Source organism: Ranitomeya variabilis, chromosome 1, assembly GCF_051348905.1.
Source record: "Ranitomeya variabilis isolate aRanVar5 chromosome 1, aRanVar5.hap1, whole genome shotgun sequence".
NCBI lineage: Eukaryota > Metazoa > Chordata > Amphibia > Anura > Dendrobatidae > Ranitomeya > Ranitomeya variabilis.
The window spans coordinates 995,728,041-995,748,375 of NC_135232.1; the positions used below are offsets into that span (position 1 = coordinate 995,728,041).

Sequence of the window (20,335 nt, forward strand, 5' to 3'; positions counted from 1 at the left end):
GGTCTTTCAACATGACAATGATCCAAAGCACACCGCCAGGGCAACGAAGGAGTGGCTTCGTAAGAAGCATTTCAAGGTCCTGGAGTGGCCTAGCCAGTCTCCAGATCTCAACCCTATAGAAAACCTTTGGAGGGAGTTAAAAGTCCGTGTTGCCAAGCGAAAAGCCAAAAACATCACTGCTCTAGAGGAGATCTGCATGGAGGAATGGGCCAACATACCAACAACAGTGTGTGGCAACCTTGTGAAGACTTACAGAAAACGTTTGACCTCTGTCATTACCAACAAAGGATATATTACAAAGTATTGAGATGAAATTTTGTTTCTGACCAAATACTTATTTTCCACCATAATATGCAAATAAAATGATAAAAAAACAGAAAATGTGATTTTCTGGATTTTTTTTTCTCAGTTTGTCTCCCATAGTTGAGGTCTACCTATGATGTAAATTACAGACGCCTCTCATCTTTTTAAGTGGTGGAACTTGCACTATTGCTGACTGACTAAATACTTTTTTGCCCCACTGTATATACCCTGTAACATTATACTTTTCAAGAAAGGCATCCAGTCCCTTCTTAAATTTTAGTAATGAATCACTCATTACAACATCATACGGCAGAGAGTTCCATAGTCTCACTGCTCATACAGTAAAGAATCCGCGTCTGTTATTATGCTTAAACCTTCTTTCCTCCAGATGTAGAGGATGCCCCCTTGTCCCTGTCTCAGGTCTATGATTAAAAAGATCATCAGAAAGGTCTTTGTACTGTCCCCTCATATAATTATACATTAACATAAGATCACCCCTTAGTCTTCGTTTTTCCAAACTAAATAGCCCCAAGTGTAATAACCTATCTTGGTATTGCAGACCCCCCAGTCCTCTAATAACCTTGGTCGCTCTTCTCTGCACCCGCTCCAGTTCAGCTATGTCTTTCTTATACACCGGAGACCAGAACTGTGCACAGTATTCTAAGTGTGGTCGAACTAGTGACTTGTATAGAGGTAAAATTATGTTCTCCTCATGAGCATCTATGCTTCTTTTAATGCATCCCATTCTTTTATTTGCCTTTGTAGCAGCTGCCTGACACTGGCCACTGAATATGAGTTTGTCATCCACCCATACACCCAGGTCTTTTTCATTGACGGTTTTGCCCAGAGTTTTAGAATTAAGCACATAGTTATACATCTTATTACTTCTACCCAAGTGCATGACCTTACATTTATCCCCATTAAAGCTCATTTGCCATTTATCAGCCCAAGCTTCTAGTTTACATAAATCATCCTGTAATATAAAATTGTCCTCCCCTGTATTGATTACCCTGCAGAGTTTAGTGTCATCTGCAAATATTGAAATTCCACTCTGTATGCCCCCTACAAGATCATTAATAAATGTGTTAATAATGACCCCTGTGGTACCCCACTGCTAACCACAACCCAGTCCGAGTGTGCTCCATTAATAACCACCCTTTGTTTCCTATCCCTGAGCCAGCTCTTAACCCACTTACACATATTTTCCCCTATCCCCATTATTCTCATTTTATGTATCAACCTTTTGTGTGGCACCGTATCAAAAGCTTTTGAAAAGTCCATATACACTACATCTACTGGGTTCCCTTGGTCCAGTCCGGAACTTACCTCTTCATAGAAATTGATGAGATTAGTCTGACAGGAATGGTCCCTAGTAAACCCGTGCTGATACTGGGTTATGAGGTTATTCCTCTTCAGATACTCCAGTATAGCATCCCTTAGAATGCCCTCCAGGATTTTACCCACAGTAGAGGTTAAGCTTACTGGCCTATAATTACCGAGTTCAGTTCTTGTCCCCTTTTTGAATATTGGCACCACATTTGCTATACGCCAGTCCTGTGGTACAGACCCTGTTATTATGGACTCTTTAAAGATTAAAAATAATGGCCTATCAATGACTGTACTTAATTCCTGCAGTACTCGGGGGTGTATCCCATCCGGGCCCGGAGATTTGTCAATTTTAGTGATTTTTAGACGCCGCCGTACTTCCTGCTGGGTTAAGCAGGTGACACTTAATGGGGAATTCTTGTTATCACTGATCATATTGTCTGCCATGGGATTTTCTTGTGTAAACACTGATGAAAAAAAGTCATTTAGCATATTGGCTTTTTCCTCATCCTCATCCACCATTTCACCCAGACTATTTTTAAGGGGGCCAACACTATCATTTTTTAGTTTCTTACTATTTACGTAGTTAAAGAATATTTTGGGATTATTTTTACTCTCTCTGTCTCAATCTTAGCTGCCTTGATTTGCTTTTTACAGAATTTATTTAATTTTCTGTATTTATTTAATGCCTCATCACTATCTACTTCCTTTAATTCTCTAAATGCTTTCTTTTTGTCACTTATTGCGCCTAGGGTTGAGCGAAATGGATCAGACATTTTCAAAAATCACCGACTTTTAGCAAAGTCGGGTTTCATGAAACCTGACCCGATCCCACTGTGGGGTCGGCCATGCGGTCGGCGATCTTCGCGCCAAAGTCGCGTTTCATATGACGCTTTCCCCGCCATTTTTTTCAGCCAATGAAGGAGTGTGGGCAGCGTGATGACATAGGTTCCGGCTTGGGGGAGGGGGAGGAGAAGGATGATTCCCCATTGACTTGCATTGGGTTTCGTGTTTCGGTCGATCCCCGACTTTGGGCGATAACACTGGTCAACAGCATTTTTGGTGCCAAAGATATTTCATCGAATTTAGGGTATTTTTGGGGTGCTGATTCTGAATATGTCATCAGTTTTGCCAGATTGGCTCAAGTTTTTGAGATTTTTGGTATCTTATTTATAGCACTTGTTGGTAAATGCGACGCATCATCTCATTAATTTCTTTGGATTAGTACTTGAACTGAGCAGTTCTCAATATAGTTTTGTGTTAATTAGTGTTCTAAAAGTTTGTTCATAGCTTGATTTTTGCACTAACTTTATGTTGTTGTCTGTTTTCCAGTGAAAAGCATGAACTCATCAAGAAGAAGTTGTCTTAACGATCCAGACTCATTCTGTTACATTTGTGGTGAATACACACTGCCAAAACATAGAAGAAACATAACAGACTTCGTAAAAAAAGTGTATTTTGCCTATTTTGGGGTTATGCTTGGGGACCAAGACAAGTTTTGGGCACCACACATAGTGTGCAAAGCATGTATCGAATTATTACGAAAATGGAGCAAAGGACAAAGAAAAAGCTTCAAATTTGGTGTTCCAATGGTGTGGAGAGAGCCAAAAAATCATCATGATGACTGTTATTTATGGTAAACACAGGTACAGGCACATCTTCACAATGAGGGACAGGCCTTCTTGCAGATTCCATGTTACTCCCATTTTCGTTTCTTATGCTTATTGAATCCTTGCACTTGCACTGCACAGAAATAACAGTCATCATGATGATTTTTTGGCTCTCTCCACACCATTGGAACACCAAATTTGAAGCTTTTTCTTTGTCCTTTGCTCCATTTTCGTAATAATTCGATACATGCTTTGCACACTATGTGTGGTGCCCAAAACTTGTCTTGGTCCCCAAGCATAACCCCAAAATAGGCAAAATACACTTTTTTTACGAAGTCTGTTATGTTTCTTCTATGTTTTGGCAGTGTGTATTCACCACAAATGTAACAGAATGAGTCTGGATCGTTAAGACAACTTCTTCTTGATGAGTTCATGCTTTTCACTGGAAAACAGACAACAACATAAAGTTAGTGCAAAAATCAAGCTATGAACAAACTTTTAGAACACTAATTAACACAAAACTATATTGAGAACTGCTCAGTTCAAGTACTAATCCAAAGAAATTAATGAGATGATGCGTCGCATTTACCAACAAGTGCTATAAATAAGATACCAATAATGTCAAAAACTTGAGCCAATCTGGCAAAACTGATAGCATATTCAGAATCAGCACCCCAAAAATACCCCAAATTCATTAAAATATTTTGGACACCAGAAAAAAAAAAATTTTTTGTTGACCTGTGTAATCGGCCGATTTCACTCGACTCGACTTATGACAAAGTCGGGTTTCGTGAAACCCGACTCGATCCTAAAAAAGTAAAAGTCGCTCAACCCTAATTGCGCCCCTTACAGCTCTATTTAGCCATATTGGTTTCCTCCTATTTCTAGTATGTTTATTCCCATACGGTATATACTGTGCACAGGTCCTATCCAGGATGCTAATAAACGTCTCCCATTTTCTTTGTGTATTTTTATGTCTCAGGATATCGTCCCAGTTAATTGCACCAAGATCCTCTCTCATCCGTTGGAAATTTGCCCTCCTGAAGTTTAGTGTCCTTGTAACCCCTCTACTACACATCTTATTAAAGGATACATGAAAACTTATTATTTTGTGATCACTATTCCCCAAGTGACCCCCAACCCTTATATTTGCTATGCGGTTTGGCCTGTTGGTTAATATTAGGTCTAGCAGTGCCCCCCTTCTTGTTGGGTCCTGAACCAATTGTGAAAGGTAATTGTCTCTCATAGTTGTCAAAAACCGATTACCTTTGCTGGAACTGCAAATTTCCGTTCCCCAATCTATTTCAGGGTAGTTGAAGTCCTCCATAATAATGACTTCTCCTTGAGTCGCAGCTCAAATGTATAATGTATAAATGTATAAATCCTCCAAAGAAAAGCAGATACCACTCACAGGTCTTTTGTAGAAATTCTGTTCTTTATTTGTAGTAAAAAAGCATGTTGGCTGGGGGAGTGAGGACACGAGTGGGCAGAAGCTTGACGACGGCCGTTTCCCGCCTGCTAGCGCTTCCATGGGTCAATTGCTATCTGCTTTTCTTTGGAGGATTTATGACACTGTGTTTTCCTGGACTAGCACCCGGGGTCATAAGGCTTAGCCTGAAGTATGGTATTACATTGACAGCACAGGAATCAGCAGCACTGGGGTGCCGTCCGTCTTTTTGCCTTATAGCTCAGTGGCTACTGAAATGTATGTTCAGTAACTGCACTCAATACTTGGTTGGGCTTCTTTTTGCATCATTTAAGAACTTAATGGATGGTCATAGGGAAATGGTTTTTGCACCATCAGATCCGGCCAGGCTCGTGCTACGCATTGAGCCCAAACACAGCTTTGCTACGTGGCTCATACTAGCCATTTTATGTAACACCCCACCCTGGCTAGAACGGATCGAGACCCAGGAAGGTATTCAACCCGTTTCAGAGATCTTGAAAATGTAACCAGTGTGTGGATAGGATGTTCAATAAATCCACGTTCTCCTTATGAAATTCTAGCTGTTTGAACAAAGCACTTACGCTACATGGACTCCATATCGCAAGCAAGACTTTTATCCTGAACTTAGTTGGCTGAAGCTGTGTGATCTGTCACTCACAGCCTTTTGAGGCTTGACCACCTACTGAGCTAGGTGTCCTGTTACAGCTGCACAAAGGAAGGGGTTTCATAATCCCATGTCAAATAGGATACAAATGATTGACATGAAATGATACCTCCAATATTCTTCACAAGAAGTAGTTGGCATATGTCTACAAGCCTCATATGTGCAGGCATATGATGACCTCTTGAACTGGCAAACAGAAAGGAATCCTAACAGTGTGCATTCCTTGCGATGTTAGGACTTGGCATGCTACAGTGCCTGCCGAAAATTTGTCCTAGTCAGTAAAACCCCTTTAAGTCCTGTAAGTTGTGTGGTGTGACCTCAATTGGTCACACTTGTTTTTCCAGCACATCCCATAGATGTTCATTCGGATTATGATTTGGGGAATTTTGAGACCAAGTCAACATCTTGACCTTGTTGTCATTGTTGCGCACCTGTCAAATGACTCCTTCTGCTATCATGAGCAATGTGTTACCATGGTAACTTGGCACACAATTCTAATATAATTCCCCTAAGCCTTTCTAGATTTGTGCAACATCCACACTGGCAACAATGATCCTGTATGCTTGTGTGCAAATTGACAAACAAGCTCTGCTTCATTACTGGGTTCTGTGTTATATCCTCAAAATTGTGTCTCAATTGTGTATTTGTATACATAGTTAAGCTCTGCAGCAGAGCATGAAAACATTTTCTCCTTGCACTACCGCTCTCCATTCTGTAGACCACAGGCTGCTTTAAGCCTGAACAAGGCAGAGACAATGTGGGCAAGGTCGTCACTGTGCCAGGACTCTGACGTCATGTGCAATGACATCAACTCGTTGGTCTGCCTGCACTTTGCCGGTGGACATGTTAGGATCCTGAATTAGGTGAGTATGTATGCTTTTTTTTATTTTTTATTCATGCCTACTGTATGGTGTGACTGTGGGGGCATCATAATGCCATAAAGTATGGGGGTCCTTCATACAGTTTGGGCGTTACTGTGGTTGGCCCTGATACAGTGTGGGGGCTACTATGGGGGACCCTCATACAGTGTGGAGCTAAGTCTGGGTGATCCTCATACAGTGTGGGCTATTATGAGGACCCTCATACAGTGTGGCATCATCTGTGGGGACCCTCATACAATTTCGGGGCCATCATACAGTGTAGGGGCTACTGTGGGGGCCCTCATACTGTGTGAGAGTAATTGTAAGTGCGGAAAAAAATATGAGTTGCTCTGACATGATCCATGGGCGGCTCCAGAAGCTCCTTACAAACACTCCACCCTAAGGGTGAGCTGACTCCTCTCTTTTTTCCCCATTTATCGCAGTTAATTTTTTCTGTCTTGCTGACTGTTTTTAATTATTTGGGCATTATTTCTCCAGGACATTATGGAGTCACACATTAATAGCTTTAGTGACATCAAGGATTGTTCTGCCAGATTAAAGGAACCTGTCTACAGGATTTTCCTGAGTAACCTACAGACAGTGTCAGGTTGGCACCGTTATACTGATGAAAATGATACCTTGGGTCATGAAATCCATCTTGTGGTTGTTGTTTAATCTTACTTTTCAGGTTTGAGTTAATGATATGCTCGTGCTGTGGGGCGGCCTGTGGGGGTCTTCATGTAGTGCTCTGATTAGGTATTCATGTGTATGGCTTCTGAAAGGTCACTGATCCCGCAGTGACATGCACCCTAGTTTATATAATGAATATTATATAAATTTAAAAAAAATCACCTTCTGCAGGCAGGCAGCAGCGGCGCCTGTGCTGCAGGATGATTGCATCTATAATGTGTATTTGATTTTTTTTATGGTATGCATTAATTCATTTAAAAAAAATCAAGCTGAAAATGGCGGCAGCCGCGCCTCCGCCTCCGCAGTAGCAGTTATTGGCAATCCTATAGCTGCTACTGTGCAGGCGGCGCTATCTTGCTAGAGAAAAAAAAGTTGCCTCTTCCAAGCTGGTGCCACCTGTGCCTGTGCGGCCGGCAACATCTTAGTGGAGATACTTTTTTTTCTCTAGCAAGATGGTGCCACCAGCACCTGTACAGTAGCAGCTATCAGTGATCCGAAAGCTGCTACTGCGCAGGCGTCATTTTCAGACTGATTTTTTTTATATGTAAATTGCCTCTTCAGAGAGAAAGAGGATTTGAACTCTATAGCGCCACCTGTTAGAAGTAGCGATAATACAAGTCACAATCAACCATTTAACGAGTCTTGTAATATGACTTATAGGTGGAGCTAAGTGCTATTTGCAACCATTGGTCCAAGATATTCCTAGCTACATTAAAGACAACAAATATATAACCACTGTATTCAATAACTTTACATGGCAGACTAACTATAAATGGTTATCTTGTGACATGATAGCATTGCATCCATCTATTCCAATCCTCATAATATAGCATTACAAAGTTGGACATAACAGCTTGATACTTTCAGTACATACTGTATAATATAGAAATTAAAGAATTCTTATTATCTTCCGTAAATTTTCTCCTAACCAATAACTTAACTATTTGAGTTGTTATTGTCTCTTCTTTTCGCAGAACAGAGGAGTAAGCCTGGGTGCCAAATTCTCCCCGTCTTTGGCAATATTGTAATGGCCAGACGGGAGGAACTTTTCTTATACAATGCGAATAGTATGTACAGTGATAAAATCATATTATCTGGAAGATTTATAGATGACCTCCTAATTGTATGAGGAAGAAGCCAAAGGGTTTGTGGAATACATCAACAATAATCATTTGAACCTGAAATTTTCCAATTTATTCCATAATAACACCATTGATTTTTTGGACCTACAACTATCAGCAGAAAAAAAAAACCTACATGTTAGTTTAGCTCCTTACAGGAAACCCACCGCCACCAGTAATTCCATTCTGACACCAGATTCCTGTCATCCTCCCCATATTAAAAAGAATATTCTCTTTGGAAAACTTATCAGATTGAAGCGCAATTGTTTTAAAGAAAACACCATATAGAATCCCATAAAGTCTGAGGCAGATTGTGTAAGAGAGGATATCCTATGTGGTGATTGACCAAGGCACAAAATGTGTTTCCCAACAGAGATCGTAAGAAATTATTATATACTAGACGGTGGCCCGATTCTAACGTATCGGGTATTCTAGAATATGTAGGTAGTATATAGCACAGGCCATGTACTATATTGCACAGTTACGTAGTATATAACACAACCAACGTAGTATATAACATAGCTACGTAGTATATAACACAGTGCACGTAGTATATAGCACAGCCACGTAGTATATAACACAGCCACGTAGTATATAACACAGCCACGTAGTGTATTGCACAGCCCACGTAGTATATTGCAGTCACGTTGTATATTGCACAGCCACGTAGTATATTGCACAGCCACGTAGTATATAACACAGAGCACGTAGTATATTGCACAGCCCACATAGTATATTGCACAGTCACGTTGTATATTGCAGTCACGTAGTATATTGCACAGCCACGTAGTATATTGCACAGCTACGTAGTATATTGCACAGCCACGTAGTATATTGCACAGCCCACATAGTATATTGCACAGTCACATTGTATATTGCATAGTCACGTAGTATATTGCACAGCTACGTAGTACTGTATATTGCACAGCCACGTAGTATATAACACAGAGACGTAGTATATAACACCGCGCATGGAGTATATAACACAGGTTACGTAGTATAAAGCACAGCGATTTAGTATATTGCCCAGCTACATAGTGTATAGCACAGAGATGTAGTAAATAACAGAGTCCACGCAGTATGTAACACAGCCCACGTAGTATATAGCAATGTGGGCACTATATGCGTGGTTAAAAAAGACTTAAAATTAAAAATAAACATATACTCACCTTCCGAAGGCCCCTTGAAGTCCTGGCGCCTGTGTGCGGTGCACGCTGCAGCTTCCGGTCCCAGGGTTGGTATGAGCGCAGGACCTGTGATGACGTCGCGGTCACATGACCGTGACGTCATGGCAGGTCCTTCTCGCATAGCATCCTTGGCACCGGAACCTGCCGCTTGCACTGCCGAGGACTGCGCGCGACGGAAGGTGAGAATAACCTTTTTTTATTATTATTATTATTTGTAACATTAGATCTTTTTACTATTGATGCTGCATACGCAGCATCAATAGTAAAAAGTTGGTCACACAGGGTTAATAGCAGCGATAACAGAGTGTGTTACACCGCGGTCTGTAACGCTGGCATTAACCCTGTATGAGGGCTGACTGGAGGGGATTATGGAGCGGGCACTGACTGCGGGGAGGAAGGAGCGGCCATTTTGCCGCCGGACTGTGGTCGTCGCTGATTGGTCGTGGCTGTTTTGCCACGACCAATCAGCGACTTGGATCTCCATGACAGACAGAGGCCGCGACCAATGAATATCCGTGACAGACAGAAAGAAAGACAGAAGGACAGATGGAAGTGACCCTTAGACAATTATATAGTAGATCACCAAAAATAATTCTAAAAAAGACTCATTCTAAAGTGACCTTTTCTGCAACATACAGCCCTCAACATAATAAAATAATCTCTATCATTAGGAAATACCTGCCTATTCTCAATCAAGACACTCTTTTAACCCCTTCCTGACATCTGACGTACTATCCCGTCGAGGTGGGTTGGGCCCGTATGACCACCGACGGGATAGTATGTCATACGCGATCGGCCGCGCTCACGGGGGGAGCGCGGCCGATCGCGGCCGGGTGTCAGCTGCATATCGCAGCTGACATCCGGCACTATGTGCCAGGAGCGGTCACGGACCGCCCCCGGCACATTAACCCCCAGCACACCGCGATCAATCATGATCGCGGTGTACCGGCGGTATAGGGAAGCATCGCGCAGGGAGGGGGCTCCCTGCGGGCTTCCCTGAGACCCCCGGAGCAACGCGATGTGATCGCGTTGCTCCGAGGGTCTCCTACCTCCCTCCTCGCCGCAGGTCCCGGATCCAAGATGGCCGCGGCATCCGGGTCCTGCAGGGAGGGAGGTGGCTTACCGAGTGTCTGCTCAGAGCAGACACTTGGTAAGCCTGCAGCCCTGCACAGCAGATCGCAGATCTGGCAGAGTGCTGTGCACACTGCCAGATCAATGATCTGTGATGTCCCCCCCTGGGACAAAGTAAAAAAGTAAAAAAAAAAATCCCCACATGTGTAAAAAAATAAATAAAAAAAATATCCTAAATAAAGAAAAAAAAAAAAAATATTATTCCCATAAATACATTTCTTTTGCTAAATAAAATAAAAAAACCAATAAAAGTACACATATTTAGTATCGCCGCGTCCGTAACGACCCAACCTATAAAACTGCTCCACTAGTTAACCCCTTCAGTAAACACCGTAAGAAAAAAAAAAAAAAAACGAGGCAAAAAACAACGCTTTATTATCATACCGCCGAACAAAAAGTGGAATAACACGCGATCAAAAAGACTGATATAAATAACCATGGTACCGCTGAAAACGTCATCTTGTCCCGCAAAAAACGAGCCGCCATACAGCATCATCAGCAAAAAAATAAAAAAGTTATAGTCCTGAGAATAAAGCGATACCAAAATAATTATTTTTTCTATAAAATAGTTTTTATCGTATAAAAGCGCCAAAACTTTAAAAAAATGATATAAATGAGATATCGCTGTAACCGTACTGACCCGACGAATAAAACTGCTTTATCAATTTTACCAAACGCGGAACGGTATAAACGCCTCCCCCAAAAGAAATTCATGAATAGCTGGTTTTTGATCACTCTGCCTCACAAAAATCGGAATAAAAAGCGATCAAAAAATGTCACGTGTCCGAAAATGTTACCAATAAAAACGTCAACTCGTCCCACAAAAAACAAGATCTCACATGACTCTGTGGACTCAAATATGGAAAAATTACAGCTCTCAAAATGTGGTAACGCAAAAAATATTTTTTACAATGAAAAGCGTCTTTCAGTGTGTGACGGCTGCCAATCATAAAAATCCGCTAAAAAAACCGCTATAAAAGTAAATCAAACCCCCCTTCATCACCCCCTTAGTTAGGGAAAAAAAAAATTAAAAAATGTATTTATTTCCATTTTCCAATTAGGGTTAGGGTTAGGGCTAGAGTTAGGACTAGAGTTAGGACTAGAGTTAGGGCTAGGGTTAGAGCTAGGGCTAGGGTTAGGGTTAGGGCAAGGGTTAGGGCTAGGGTTAGGGCTAGGGTTGGGGCTAGGGTTAGGGTTAGGGCTAGGGTTGGGCTAGGGTTAGGGCTAGGGTTAGGGCTAGGGTTAGGGCTAGGGTTGGGGCTAGGGTTAGGGCTAGTGTTACGGCTAGTGTTAGGGCTAGTGATAGGGATAGGGTTATTGCTCGGGTTAGGGCTAGGGTTAGGGCTAGGGTTGGGGCTAGGGTTGGGGCTACAGTTAGGGTTGGGGCTAAAGATAGGGTTAGGGTTTGGATTACATTTACGGTTGGGAATAGGGTTGGGTGTGTCTGGGTTAGAGGAGTGGTTAGGGTTACTGTTGGGATTAGGGTAAGGGGTGTGTTTGGATTAGGGTTTCAGTTATAATTGGGGGGTTTCCACTGTTTAGGCACATCAGGGGCTCTCCAAACGGGACATGGCATCCGATCTGAATTCCAGCCAATTCTGCGTTGAAAAAGGAAAACAGTGCTCCTTCCCTTCAGAGCTCTCCCGTGTGCCCAAACAGGGGTTTACCCCAACATATGGGGTATCAGCGTACTCAGGACAAATTGGACATCATCTTTTGGGGTCCAAGTTCTCCTGCTACCCTTGGGAAAATACAAAACTGGGGGCCAAAAAATAAGTTTTGTGGGAAAAAAAGATTTTTTATTTTCACGGCTCTGCGTTGTAAACTGTAGTGAAACACTTGGGGGTTCAAAGTTCTCACAACACATCTAGATAAGTTCCTTGGGGGGTCTAGTTTCCGATATGGGGTCACTTGTGGGGGGTTTGTACTGTTTGGGTACATCAGGGGCTCTGCAAATGCAACGTGACGCCTGCAGACCAATCCATTTAAGTCTGCATTCCAAATGGCGCTCCTTCCCTTCCGAGCTCTGTCATGCGCCCAAACAGTGGTTCCCCCCCACATATGGGGTATCAGCGTACTCAGGACAAACTGGACAACAACTTTTGGGGTCCAATTTATCCTGATACCCTTGTGAAAATACAAAACTGGGGGCTAAAAATCATTTTTGTGAAAAAAAAAAGAATTTTTATTTTCACGGCTCTGCGTTATAAACTGTAGTGAAACACTTGGGGGTTCAAAGCTCTCAAAACACATCTAGATAAGTTCCTTAGGGGGTCTACTTTCCAAAATGGTGTCACTTGTGGGGGTTTTTAATGTTTAGGCACATCAGGGGCTCTCCAAACGCAACATGGCATCCCATCTTAATTCCAGTCAATTTTGCATTGAAAAGTAAAATAGCTCTCCTTCCCTTCCGAGCTCTGCTATGCGCCCAAACAGTGGTTTACCCCCACATATGGGGTATCGTCGTACTCAGGACAAATTGCACAACAACTTTTGTGGTCTAATTTCTTCTCTTACCCTTGGGGAAATAAAAAAATGGGGGCGAAAAGATCATTTTTGTGAAAAAATATGATTTTTTATTTTTACGGCTCTGCATTATAAACTTCTGTGAAGCACTTGTTGGGTCAAAGTGCTCAACACACATCTAGATAAGATCCTTAGGGGGTCTACTTTCCAAAATGGTGTCACTTGTGGGGGGTTTCAATGTTTAGGCACATCAGGGGCTCTCCAAATGCAACATGGCGTCCCATCTCAATTCCAGTCAATTTTGCATTGAAAAGTCAAATGGCGCTCCTTTCCTTCCGAGCTATGCGCCCAAACAGTGGTTTACCCCCACATATGGGGTATCAGCGTACTCAGGACAAATTGTACAACAAATTTTGGGGTCTATTTTCTCCTGTTACCCTTGGTAAAATAAAACAAATTGGAGCTGAAATAAATTTTGTGTGAAAAAAAGTTAAATGTTTATTTTTATTTAAACATTCCAAAAATTCCTGTGAAACACCTGAAGGGTTAATAAACTTTTTGAAAGTGGTTTTGAGTACCTTGAGGAGTGCAGTTTTTAGAATGGTGTCACACTTGGGTATTTTCTATCATATAGACCCCTCAAAATGACTTCAAATGAGATGTGGTCCCTAAAAAAAAATGGTGTTGTAAAAATGAGAAATTGCTGGTCAACTTTTAACCCTTATAACTCCGTCACAAAAAAAAATTTTGGTTCCAAAATTGTGCTGATGTAAAGTAGACATGTGTGAAATGTTACTTATTAAGTATTTTGCGTGACATATGTTTGTGATTTAAGGGCATAAAAATTCAAAGTTGGAAAATTGCGAAATTTTCAAAATTTTCGCCAAATATTTGTTTTTTTCACAAATAAACACAAGTTATATCGAAGAAATTTTACCACTATCATGAAGTACAATATGTCACGAGAAAACAATGTCTGAATCGCTAAGATCCGTTGAAGCGTTCCAGAGTTATAACCTCATAAAGGGACAGTGGTCAGAATTGTAAAAATTGGCCCGGTCATTAACGTGCAAACCACCCTTGGGGGTGAAGGGGTTAAAAAACATACTTACTAATGATGTGCATTTTGTTGCGAAAAAAGCACCGACGTTGGCTACTATATTATCTCCTAGTCTTTTCATCAGCGATTCTAGCAGTGAACACAAACAAAACGCATGGTTAGATTTTAAAGGTTTTTGCAAATGTGGAGCAAATGACTGTAAGACATGTGATTATGGTATGAAAACAGACAAATTTACATTGGTTTCCAATCACGGGGAATATAGAATTCATGATTTCATTTATTTCATTTATAGAATGCAGCGTATGCAACAAACAGTATATTGGTTGTACTATGGGTCCACTAAAAGTGCCTATAAGACGTCACCTTTCTGACACCATTAACCCATTAGCAGCATCAGCAGTATGAAAACATTTTTTTTAAAAACACAATAGTAACTTGAGAGGCTTCAGATTGTTGGGACTAGAGTATACAGGACAATACAAGGTGGAGATCACAAATGTAAATTATTAAATAGTCTTTTTGGATTTTTATGATGGAGACCCGATCACCACATGGTCTGAATCTGAGACAGGATCTCATTTTACAGTATTAATGTTTTAGTTTTCTTCTTTCCTTTGTTTTTTTTTATTTTTGGTTTTAAGTTGTCTTTTGATTTAGTATTGTCTATATATGTCCTACTATTACAAGTTTTCTATTCAATACCAATGACATTTCTTGGCAGCATGCGCTAATTGCTTGGAGGAGACGGCTCTTGAGTATTCATATATATAAGAACTAATACTCTGCCGCTATCCAGACCATGGATAAGGCTAAAGTCGAAACGCATAGGTCCTGCCATACAATATTGACCTGCACTGTTGCCCTTTCATATGGAGTTTTCTATTTTAATAAGCTGAGTAAAAGCTATGTTTTATACTTTTGTGGTGACAAACCTCCACTTCGCTGGATCGCTATTTATTTATTTTTTGCTACCTGCCTTCATTAGTTGCTCCGACTTGATCTGTGCATGGCTCCAGAAGCTCCTGCAAACAGTCCACCCTAAAGGTGAGATGAATCCTTTCTTTTTTAATTGTAAGGGACCCTCGTACAGTATGGGGGCTACTAAGGGGAACCTTCATACACTGTTGAGGCTACTGTGAATGACACTCATAAAATGTGAGGGCTACTGTGGGAAACCCTCATACAGTGTGGGGGGCTACTGTGGGAGCCATCATACAGTGTTGAGGTAACTGTAAGTGGTCCTCATAAAGCATGAAGGCTACTGTGGGGAAACCCTCATACACTGTGGGTGCAACTATGGGAGTACCCTCATATAGTGTGAAGGCTACTGTTAGGGGCCTTCATACAGTATTGACGCTACTGTAGGGGCAATCATACAGTATGGAAGCTACTGTGGGGTGCCCACAAAGTGTAAGGGGCCATTATACAGTGTAGAAGCTAATGTGGGGGCTATTATACAGTTTGGTGGCTACAGTGGGAACCATCATACAGTATGGAGACTATTCTGGGGGCCCTCATACAGTATGGGGCTCTCATAAAGTATTGCAACTAAAGTATTGCAACTACTGTGGAGGCCATTAAAGCTTGTGGTGGCTATTATACAGTGTGGGGGATACTGCAGGGCCATTATACATTGTCAGGGTTCATGTGGGAGCCAATGTACAGTGTGGGAGCCATCATACAGTGTGATGACTATTGTGGAGGCATCATACTGTGTAGAGGAGAGCTGTGGCCCATCACATAATGTACAGGGGATCTGTGTGCCTATCATACTATGTACAGGAATGTTATGCTGACATCATATTGTGTATATGGGAACTGTGGTGACATCATACTGTGTAGAGGGGAGATGTGTCCCACCACACTGTGTATAGAGGAGCTGAGGGCCTATCATTCTGTGCATAAGGCCGGAGCCACACTACCATAGAATACGGCAGAGTGCTATGCGAGAAAACATCGTATAGCACTCGGCCCAGTGTTAATCTATGGGGCAGCTCACATCAGTGTTTACTTTCTCTGCCATATTCAGCGTGCGTGTAAAATTGCAGCATGCTGCAATTATCACAGAAACTCGGCTGAGACTCGCCAATGCAAGCCTATGAGTGCGAGAAAAATATCGCACAGCACTCGGAACATATGAGTGCTGTCCGGTTTTTATGCACCGGAGTCCTTTGAAAAAATGACAATTCATGTGCCGCATACAGTAAAATCACAGCGGGACTTTTTTCTGGGCATCTGTGTTTTCATACAATATGACTATGGGGTTAGTAATGGGGCGTCTTATTGACATCTCTCCATTACTAACCTCGGGGCTTGATGTCACTTGACAATACTGTACAAAGGTGACATCAACCCACCCAAATATCACCCCATGGTGCTCAGTGTCTGCTGCTTGACAGGCTGCATGGTCGCATCATGCATCCATGCAGCCTGCCATCTAGATGTAGCAAAGCTGAACCCGTCGTGGGAAAAATGGATTAGCAGCATCACTGCGGAAAGGTAAGGAAAATTGTGGTTTGTTTTTTTATCTCTTTTGCAGATGACAAGGGCATCAGGTGAATGGGTGAGGTTGTAAGTATGGTTTAATTAAGATTATTAAAGGAGTCTGTGTCATTCTTTGAATTAAAGGACTTTATTCTGAGTGCCTGTGTTTTCATACAATGAAACTATGGGATTAGTAATAGGGCATCTTATTGATGCCTCTCCATTACTAATCTTGGGGCTTGATGTCACCTGATAATAGAAAGGTGACATCAACCCCCCAACTATCACCCCACTTGCCATCGTTACAGGACGCCTTTTCTGGGGCGGCTGAGAGCTGATGTTTTTAGCCTTGGGGGGACAGTATCCATGGCCTCTTCCTAGGTTATTAATATCAGCCCGCAACTGTCTGCAAAGCCTTTGCTGGTTATTAATTATAGGGGGACCCTACATCATTTTTTGGGGGGTCCCACCTCTTAAAAGCAAGTAAAGGCTATGTATACAGTTGTGAGCTCATATTAATAGCCTGGGAAGCTCCATGGGTATTACCCCCTTCCCAGACTATAAACATCTGCCCCCAGCCGTCTGCTTTTCCTCTGCTAGTTCCGAAAATTATGCTGGAGCCCGCGCCATTTTTTTCCGAAAAATAATCTTTTATTAATTAAATACATGTACAGTAATTTGCACACACACTGTACTAATTGTATTTGTCACTGACATCTATATATCTACCTATTCCATTTGTCTTTACTGTATGTAATCCATCTCTTCTATCCTGTTGGCTGCTACTGTGATTATACAGTACACGGCAGATGAATTGCCGGCTTTTCTTCTATCTATCTATGTAATATAAATTCATACAGCTCTGGCAAAAATTAAGAGACCACCACATCAAAACCCTGTCATGGGCAGCCCAATCTCCAGACCTGAACCCCATTGAAAACCTCTGGAATGTAATTAAGAGGATGATGGAGAGTCACAAGCCATCAAACAAATAACTGCTTAAATTTTTGCACCAGAAGCAGTGTGAAAGACTGGTGGAAAGCATGCCAAGACGCATGACAGCTGTGATTAAAAATCATGGGTATTCCACAAAATATTGATTTCTGAACTCTTCCTGAGTTAAAACATTAGCATTGTTGTTTCTAAATGATTATGCACTTGTTTTATTTGCATTATTTGAGGTCTAAAAGCATTGTTTTTTTGTTTTTTTTAATTTTGACCATTTCTCCTTTTGGGAAAAAAAAATACAAAATGTATTGCTTGGGAATTCGGAGACATGGAGACATGTTGTCAGAAGTTTATAGAATAAAGGAACAATTTACATTTTACTAAAAAATATACCAATAAAGAGAAAAATCAGACAAACTGAACATTTTGCAGTGGTCTCTTAATTTTTGCCAGAGCTGTATATATATATATATATATATATATATATGTATATATATATATATATATATATATATATATATATATATATATATGTGTGTGTGTGTCACTGACATCTATATATCTATGTATTCTATGTGTATATATCTATTCTATTCTAACCTGCATTCGCATGTAAATCAGATGCTAGGTGTGAAAAATCGGATTGTACTCGCATGGCACTCGCATCTCGGCAGGGAGACTCGAATGGATTTTTCATACATTTAGTGTGACTCCGGTCTAATGGATCTGTACATGGGATGACTCATAGGACATGATTAAATGTTAAGTGGGCACTTAAGATATCTTATTGTTATACGGGCACTCAATTTATTGTGACCATCAAAGGTCCACATGGGACATTGTTACTTTTTAGTGGGCAAAATGTGGACACTGTTTTCTAGGGTACTTACACAGAGCACTAATATATGTTAGAGGCCAATTTTACTATATAGATGGTACATAAGGGGTTTTTACTTTGTAAGAGGCACAGTGGTGGGCTTATGTGGGGAAGTAAGAGGAACATAGTTTTTGTGCCACAAAGCAGATGCAGTTATAGGGTCACATATGACAGCAGCGGCTCATCATTGGGTTAACAGTAGGATCAGGAGTTTGCACAGGTTGGCAATAGTTGGGGACGATGCTGAAAATGTGAGAAGTCAAATGTGACTTTGTTGTAAACTCTGCACACGACTCCTAGTTGAAAGAAGTTGCCATGTTGGGCAAGATGGAAAAGACGGGAATAGTGAATGACTCTATCAGAAAGAACTTCAACAGTAAGTCACAATCTGTAACTGTATTATAATCTCTAATATGTTCTGAAAGTGTACGTGCCCACGATCAAGAAGTAGCAGTGTATGTTCCCTGTGTCCAAAGCTCTGCATTCTAATCACGCAGGTACAGTGCCTTGCGAAAGTATTCGGCCCCCTTTAACTTTTCAACCTTTCTCACATATCATGCTTCAAACATAAAGATATCAAATGTAAATTTTGGTGAAGAATCAACAACAAGTGGAACACAATTGTGAAATTGAACAAAATGTATTGGTTATTTTAAATTTGTATGGAAATTCAAAAACTGAAAAGTGGGGCGTGCAATATTACTCAGCCCCTTTACTTTCAGTGCAGCAAACTCACTCCAGAAGTTCATTGTGGATCTCTGAATGATCCAATGTTGTCCTAAATGCCTAATGATGATAAATATAATCCACCAGTGTGTAACCAAGTCTCCGTATAAATGCACCTGCTCTTTGATAGTCTCAGGGTTCTGTTTGAAGCACAGAGAGCATCATGAAGACCAAAGAACATAACAGGCAGGTCAGTGATACTGTTGTGGAGAAGTTTAAAGCCGGATTTGGATACAAACTGATTTCCAAAACTTTAAACATCCCAAGGAGTACTGTACAAGCGATCATATTGAAATGGAAGGAGTATCATACCACTGCAAATCTACCAAGAGCCGGCCGTCCCTCTAAACTTTCATCTCAAACAAGGAGAAGACTGATCAGAGATGGAGCCAAGAGGCCCATGATCACTCTGGATGAACTGCAGAGATCTACAACTGAGGTGGGGCAGTCTGTCCATAGGACAACAATCAGTCGTACACTACACAAATCTGGCCTTTATGGAAGAGTGGCAAGAAGAAAGCCATTTCTCAAAGTTATCCATAAAAAGTGTTGTTTAACTTTTGCAACAATCGACCTGGGAGACACAGCAAACATGTGGAAGAAGGTGCTCTGGTCAGATAAAACCAAAATCAAACTTTTTGGCAACAATGCCAAACGATATGTTTGGCATAAAGGCAACACAGCTCATCACCCTGAACACACCATCCCCACTGTCAAACATGGTGGTGGCAGCATCATGGTTTGGGCCTGCTTTTCTTCAGCAGGGACAGGGAAGATGGTTAAAATTGATGGGAAGATGGATGGAGCCAAATACAGGACCATTCTTGAAAAAAAACCTGTTGGAGTCTCCAAAAGACCTGAGACTGGGACGGAGATTTGCCTTCCAACAAGACAATGATCCCAAACATAAAGCAAAACCAACAATGGAATGGTTCACAAATAAAAGTATCCAGGTGTTAGAATGGCCAAGTCAAAGTCCAGACCTCAATCCAATCCAGAATCTGTGGAAAGAGCTGAAAACTGCTGTTCACAAACGATCTCCATCAAACCTCACTGAGCTCGGGCTGTTTGCCAAGGAAGAATGGGCAAGAATTTCAGTCTCTTGATGTACAAAACTGATAGAGACATACCCCAAGCGACTTGCAGCTGTAATCACAGCAAAAGGTGGCGCAACAAAGTATTAAGTTAAAGGGGCCGAATAATATTGCATGCCCCACTTTTCAGTTTTTGAATTTCCACAAAAATGTAAAATAACCAATAAATTTCATTCAACTTCACAGTTTTGTTCCACCTGTTGTTGATTCTTCTCCAAAAATTTACATTTGGTATCTTTATGTTTGAAGCATGATATGTGGGAAAAGGTTGAAAAGTTCCAGGGGGCCGAATACTTTTCAAAGGCACTGTAAATCCACATGTGTTCACTGATTTAGCG

General features: G+C 41.3%; 1 protein-coding gene across 1 annotated transcript in view; it reads left to right on the plus strand.

Moving 5' to 3' along the window:
- Positions 1-20,335, plus strand: part of PALLD (palladin, cytoskeletal associated protein) — a 549,209-nt gene that overhangs the window by 242,121 nt on the left and 286,753 nt on the right. The gene's annotated exons all lie outside the window — the stretch shown is intronic.